Raw genomic sequence first — 7,821 nt, 5'->3', positions numbered from 1 at the left:
AATTCATTACCTAGTGTACTTTACAGAAGCTGTGTTTCAGCTCCTTGGAAAAGGTTCCCAATCCACAAAGTGTAGCAAACAGAATAACTCAAAAATTAGCAAACCAGGTCAGATCCCTAGTACCCTTCAGCACAGAGTTCTCTGACATTTGAAAAAACAAAGTTGTCCTTGATGAAAAGTTAGGCTGAAAGCAAAAGACCCCTGGTTGCCCTTAATAAATCATCCTGGATCTGTCATTCAAGTAAGCTTCCTATAGAAGTATCTGGTACCAGACTTTTCCTATGCCACAAATAACCATTTAAAAAAAAAAATTGAGGAAGCCACTTTTCTCAAACGTTGGACAATAGGCAGCGTAAGAACTGCAACCCCTAGGAGACAGGAAACACATGAGCTGAGCTGCAAAATCACCCCAGCAACATGCCTAGGGACAATTTCCTAATGAAGATGCAATGAGCTGAAGTCCAAGCAGAGCATGGTGGTCCTGCTGAGAGGAAGTGGCCAAGATCAAAGTTTAGGGCAGCTGAAACAGCTGGAAACTGTGAGGCACAGCACTGGAGAGGGAAAAACCATAACAGAGAGGCACCACAGAAGTTCATGTTGGGGTTCCCCAAAAGTCCTAGTTCAAAGGCTGAGCTCACATGCACAGGATGAGACTGTGCTTGCCAGAGACTGGCTGCTATGAGCTTGAGAATGAAAAAGAGATACTAGAGATCAAGTAGTGCTAGAGGACATTGGAAGTCCAGCCCAGTCTGGGTAGAAAAACCTATTAACACCCCATTAACTCTCTAGGTAGCAAGCTGACATACCAAAAAGTTTTCCTCTTATGAGTAAGGACTATGTCTACCCTAGATCCACCCAACAAAGCCTTCAACCAAGCCCTGACTATATCATCCACAGAGGAAAGTTTAGAACCTGAGTCCCATCAAATTAGAGGGGTTTGTGAACTACCTCAGGCTTTTCACAAATATGGCAAAACAAAATATAAAACCAAATCTCCACAATTACTAGGTAATCATCCAGTAATTGAACTGCCTACTAAATAAAAACAAACCATCTTCAGGCGAAGATTACAGAATCCAGAATCTATAAAATATCATCAATAAACAGTACACAATAAAATATTTTTTTTCAAAAACAGGAAAATGTAGCCATAGTGAAAAAAATCAGTCATGATAAACTGACACCCAGGTGTTTACACAGTAGAAATGGACACTTATTTTCACACAAAAACCTATACACAAATGCTTCATGCAGCTCTATTTATAATCACCAAAAACTGGAAATAACTCAAATGTCCTTCAATGAGGGAATGGATAAACAAATTTTTGCACATCCATCCAATGGAATGCCATTCAGCAATAAAAATAAATGAATTATTGGATATTTACAACAATAAGGATGACTCTCAAAGGCATTATGCTGAGAGAAAGAAACCAGTCTCAAAAAGTTTTATATTGCATGGCTCCATTTACATTACATTTGGGAAAAGGCAAAATTATAGCTACAGGAACAGTAGTTGCCGAAGTTTAGGGATGGGGGAGGTTTTGACTACAAAGGGGCAGCACAAGGAAGTTTTCTGGATTGTCTATATCCTATATATAGATTTGTGAGGTTGGTCAAACAAAGCTATGTATGTGTTAAAACTCATAGTACTGTACTCCAAAAGTGAAAATGTTACTGTACATTATTTTTTAAATAAAGCTTAAAGTCTGAAAGGCAAAAGGATATAAAGGGAATATTATAAACATCTTTATTCTAATAAATTCAATAAAGGAAAAGTATTATATATCTGAACTGACCCAAAAAATGGGCAAAGGTTATAAATAGAGAATTCACAGAGAAGGAAACACAAATTACTCTTAAACATATGAAGATATGCTCAACCCCACTTTTTTACTCACTGGATTGGCAAAGATCAAAGAGTTTGAGAATGTATCATGTTGGTAAGGATTTGAGGTCAACATTGCTGGTGGAAAGTAAATTGGTATAATCTTAGTGGAGGGAAAATTGGCAAGATCTATCAAAATGTTTTAAAAGTGCTTATGTCATTTCACCCAGCAATTCCACATCCAGAAATTTATCCTACAGATATACCTGCACATGTGTCAAATGACTTATGAAGCAAATTATCTATTGAAGCCTTGCTTTGATTAGCAAAAGGTAGAGGAAAACCTAAATGTCCATCAACACCAGATTGGTTAAATAAAGTATGATTAACTACATACAATGGAATACTATGCAGTTGTTGCAATAAAAGAAAGCTCTCAACTTCAAAAATAAAATATTATCAGGTGAACATTGTTAAGTGAAAAATACAAGGTAAAAAATGCTCTGAGTTAAACTACTGTATATGTAGAAAAAAGATCCAGAAATGGTATAAAATGTGTTTACAAAGATATGTAAGAAACTGGCTAAATTCTTTACCTCTGGAGAGGGGACCTGAATGGCTAGAGAACTGGGGGGGCGGAGTGGGGGAAGAGGAAAATGTCTTACTCTACATTTTTTGTTCCTTTTAAATTCTGACCCATGTGATTGGATGACTTTTCCTAAAAAAATGAAATTTTTAATCCATCAGAAACTTTTGGGAAATTATGCAGATTTTTAAATTAATTTTTATTGGAGTATAGTTGCTTTACAATGTTGTATTACTTTCTGCTGTACAACAAAGTAAATCAGTTATATATACATATATATACATACATATATATATCCCCTCTTTTTTAGATTTCCTTCCCATTTAGGTCACCACAGAGCACTGAGTAGAGTTCCCTGTGCTATGCAGTAGGTTCTCATTAGTTACCTATTTTATACATAGTAGTGTATATATGTCAATCCCAATCTCGCACTTTGTCCTCCCCTCCCCCCCTTTCCCCCTTGGGAACCATAAGTTTGTTCTCTACATCTGTGACTCTATTTCTGCTTTGCAAATAGGTTCATCAGTACCATTTTATGCAGATTATTTGAAATCAACCTTCTAACTAAAAAGTGTTCGTTGTGCCACCATGATCAGCCCCACAGGACAGGGACCAAGGTCAGCTTAATCCTACCAACGACATCTTTCCTCAGAAAGTTGGCTAGATCACCACAACTCAAAGCCAAGTAAAAACATAACCAAGTACAAAAGAATCTATTTATGTCAAAGATACAAAGGCACTGGACTTTTTTTTATCCACAGAATTTGGTATTCCACAAAGGCTTATTTTCCCATTTTTTTAAATTAACCTGTGGAATGTTAATCGTACTTTGTGATAGACATAAGAGCTATTTGCAGGGTCTAAGATAAGAGATTTTATAAATTTTGCCCCCAAACATCTACCTTTGGCATTTGCTGATCTTAAAATTCTTAGAATCATAATAGCAGCAATAGTAATAATAATGGCTAAAAATTTATTGAGCACTTATCACGTGCTTAGTATAGGTGTTAGGTGCTTTGCTATGCCCTTTCCATTAATCATTTCAATTTCAGCTTCAGTTATAATTCTTTGAAGTCATGAAGCATTGCAAGTGGGTTACAGATCAGAAGGAAGATAAACACACATACACACATGGGCACACACACAAACACAACCCTTTTTAATATGAGGAAACCGAGACTGAAAGAAGTCAACTTGCATAAGATAATCTCATTAGTGGTATAGGTCCAAGATCTCCAGCTTCAGACATGGGCAGCCAGACTCCAAAGCTCATGCTCTACCTGTTGCCCAGCAGCACCTGTAACTGCAGAATTTTTGCACAGGCGACTCTTGAGGCCTTCTAGTTAAATCTCCCAGTCACTACAGGACCCACTCTACAACACGCTTGACAAGAAGCCTCAGCTGAGTGACAGGGCGCTCACGGTCTCCTGAGACATCCCACTCTATCATAAGACATACTTAATGCTTAAAAAGGCTCTTCTTTCCACAGAACTCAAATCATTTGCTTCCCTGACCCTCCCTTTGTCTCTGCTCTGGAGTGACACACAATGGGTGTTTCTTCCCTTCATCACTTCCAGTCTGGGGAGTCAGCTCTCCTGCCTTCCCTCATCTCTCTCCTCTTCTGGCTGGGTCCTTAGACTCATTCTGTGTGAGGGCTCTAAGATTCCTCAACAGCCAAAAGGCCCCCCTTTCAATACTTCTTTGGCTTTTTATTTTATAAATCAATCTTATGAGGTAGAATTTACATACAATAGAAAGCACAGACTTTAAGTATTACAATTTGGTGGATTTTGACAAAACGTACACACCTATGAAATCCACACCCCTATTAAAATATAAACTGTCTCCTCAGAAAGTTCTCTGGTCTCCTCTCCCAGGGAATTCTGATCCCACCCTCACCCTAGGGAAACACTGATCTGATTCCTATCACCATAAATTGGTCTTACCTATAACCACAGTAAGTATTCTTTTGGACCTGGCTTCTTTAACTCAGCTTGATGTTTTTGGGATGCATCATGTTGTAAATTATAGTAATACGTAGTATTTTTATTGCTGGGTGGTATTCCATAGCGAGAATATACTGTAGTTTGTTTATCCATTCTCCTATTGATAAACATTTGATTATTTCCAGTTTGGGGTTATTTTGAATGAATAAAGTTTCCATGAACATTCTTACACAAGTTTTCGCTTGGATATTATGTTTTTATTCCTCTTGAGTAAACACCCAGGAGTGGAATAACTGGGTTCATGAGGTAGGCATATATTTAATTTTCAGGGAAATGCAATTAAAACTACAGAGAGATATCATTTCATACCCAGTAAAATAGGTATAATTAAAAAGATTGATGACCCTGAGTATTGGCGAGCATGTGAAACAAAACTCCTCTTAAAGGGAGACTCTACAAATTGCATATACAACTCTTGGTGTTGGTTGAGCAGCTCCAGGCACAATCATCTCCTCTGTTCTGGGCCCTCAGCAACCATTCATTAATCTATCTGGACTTTGTCCTGGCTCCTACTGACCTAGCCATCAGCTGACATTCTGAAGACCTTTCCACATTTACTATTGTTAACCTTATTCCCTCAAACCTCTTGTGTGCAAATAATTTTTCTAATCCAGATGCTGAATGTGATTTTCCAATTTTAATAAACTTTGTAATAAACCACACTCATCCCCATTATAAAGGGGAAATCACTGTTTACCTCCAAAGCAATTAAAGAAAGTACATTAGAGAAAATTAAATTAAAATGTTTATAAAATATCTATAAAACAAGGTCTGTAAAGCAAAAACAAACCAAAAAAAACTGAAAAATTAGAAAAGAAGAATGCAAGAGACTGGGATTAAAAAATACGTTAACTATATTTTAGTTTAGAAAACATTCCCTAGACATGATCTCATTTAATATCACAACCACTCTATCAGGTAGGTGTTTGTACCGTTCCTGTTTTGTAAATGAGAAGACAAGTTCAAAGAGGATAAATGCTCAAGATCACACGACTAATAAGATTGCAAGTCATGACCTAAAACCAAGTTCATGACTGCAAATTGTGTGATTTTTCTGCTATATCGGCACATCTCACCCTGATTGCTTTAAATATCCCGTGAGTAACCTGAACCCATTTGCCCAAGTTGCAATAGACTTACTGAGGATGACCTTTGGCCCCCATTTTAGAAGGCTTGCTGGTTAGAGTTATAATATGATACATCTTTTGAAGCACTTTGATTAGCATTTCCTTTATCCTTTTGTCTGAGTTCTCTAGTAGCCTGCCAAGGTGCCAAGAACTCTGACAGAAGAGCCTAGAGACTTGCTTTCTGATCCTGCCTCGGGCAATGACAAGCTCTAGGACCCTGTGTAGAGATAATATGGTAAGGGAAAAGAACTTGGGCTTTGGAGCCAAAAAAGACCTGGCTTCAAGCCAGCTACTAAATGTGTGGCCTTGATGACATTATTCCACCTCTCTGAGCCTTAGTTTCCCCATTTGTAAAATGGGATAGCAATACCTATCTTGCAAAGTTATTGTGAAGATTAAATGAGGTGACATGTGTAAGGGGTCTACAATAATAGGTGCTCAAAGAATGGCATTTACATCATCATCATCATCATCATCATTATCATTTACGCCTGTCTCAAGGTGGGACTAAATGAGCTTTAAGCTCATGACCAGTTTTATTTTATATTCTTTTAGCCTATTTATAACCACATGTTTGTATGTATAACAGAAAATTAGTTGTTTGGCAATTCCTTTTTGACTCAGGTTCCAGATAATTGCACGGTTACCATCTCACTCTCTGCAATGTTCACATAGAAGTGGTTTCTTGACTCATCCATGTATTTATCCATTATTGCCAACCTACTAAATGCCCAACACCATATTAGGCACGGAATGAGCATCTAATGAACATGACAGTTATCTGTTTACAGAAATATTTGTATTTTTCCCTGCAGGGGGCACTAAGAAGCCAGTGCAGATCCTTCCTAAAAGCAGTATTACTCTTCTAAGGTCTGTAAATGTTTATCCACTTCTGACAATCACCATTCAGCTAGAAGGATTCATCAGAGAAGTTCCTTATTGTTCCAGACATTGCATGTTTTGTGAAAAGGAATTTTTAAAAACAGGCATTAATTTGACAAAACTGCATATTTGTTCACATTAGAGGCTGCTCATAATAGGACCCATAAATGCAGAACTAATGAAATTGAAGTTGGGTGCCAAGGGCCATAACCATCCTAAACACAAAACAACACAAAATTCAGAAGCACGTTCTTTCTCTTCCAGGGGACCACCTTGCTCTCTGCACAAAGAGGACACCCTGAACAACAGTGTGCAAATTGATTGCTTCTTAAATGAAAGTCCACTTCAAACATAACTAAGGAGGCTAGCTCTTTAAAAGAAAACTATAACAAATGCTTTTGCAAAGCTAAAAATCATCTTGGAAAGTAAATAATGATTTCTGAAATATATTTTATAAATCTAGGCTTTCATGTATCAAGGTCACTTAATAAAACAAGGTATTATGTGCATTTTTCTATGAAAATTCCATTTAAACCTTCCATGCACATGATTATTTATCAACGAGGTCTGCAGCCACCAACGAAGTCCAAAAATAATTCATTTCTACTTCATTTCATTAAACAGGTGCATTATGAACATGAGGCAATAAATGGTGATTTTCATAACATTTAGCTCTTTCACAGAATGAATTGGCAGGAACTGAGAGTATCTGAAGGTTTAAGTCAGTGAACGGCTCTTTTTCCTAATTATGAAAGATTTGCAAGAAGGGAGCAGCACGAGGAGGGCACGGTGACAGGACTGGGAGGGACAGCTCAGCTTCCAGAACAGGAAATCTATTTGACTATCAATCTGCAAACTGTATTTTATTAAAAATGTAATTACCCACAGGACTCTTATTTGCAGAACCCATTGAAGGAATATTGACATCTGAAGCTGTGTTAAGGTCTCTGAAGTCATCACAGAGCACTGCAACCTTCCTTATCTGGTTTAGCATTTGTGGAGGTTTTCTTCTCCTCAAAGGGCACGAAGACCAGGAGGAAATTGCTGTGTGACAACAACCCCTCATGTAGGTTATCAGAAAAGGGAAAAAAAGGCGCAGGGTCTTGGGATCCCTTGCCTGCCTCTTTCTCAGCCCCTTTCCATTCTACGCCAAGACCTGGGGCCGGCTTCATGGGTAGGTGTGCAACTTGGGCACACAGCCCTGGGCTCTGAGGGGTCCCATGCTTGCTTTAAAATTCTGTTAGCCTTTAAATTCTTCATAATTTTTGAACAAGGGACCCCATGTTTTCATTTTTCACGGGGCCCCACAAATTATAATTATGTAACCAATCCTGCCAAGCCTCACCACCTACACACACACACACACCCCCCACAGACATCTCCTTCACGCCC

The sequence above is a fragment of the Balaenoptera borealis genome, assembly GCF_965194805.1.
Source record: "Balaenoptera borealis genome assembly, chromosome: 2".
NCBI lineage: Eukaryota > Metazoa > Chordata > Mammalia > Artiodactyla > Balaenopteridae > Balaenoptera > Balaenoptera borealis.
The sequence above is the reverse complement of the archived record's forward strand: the minus strand, read 5'-3'. Positions refer to the sequence as shown.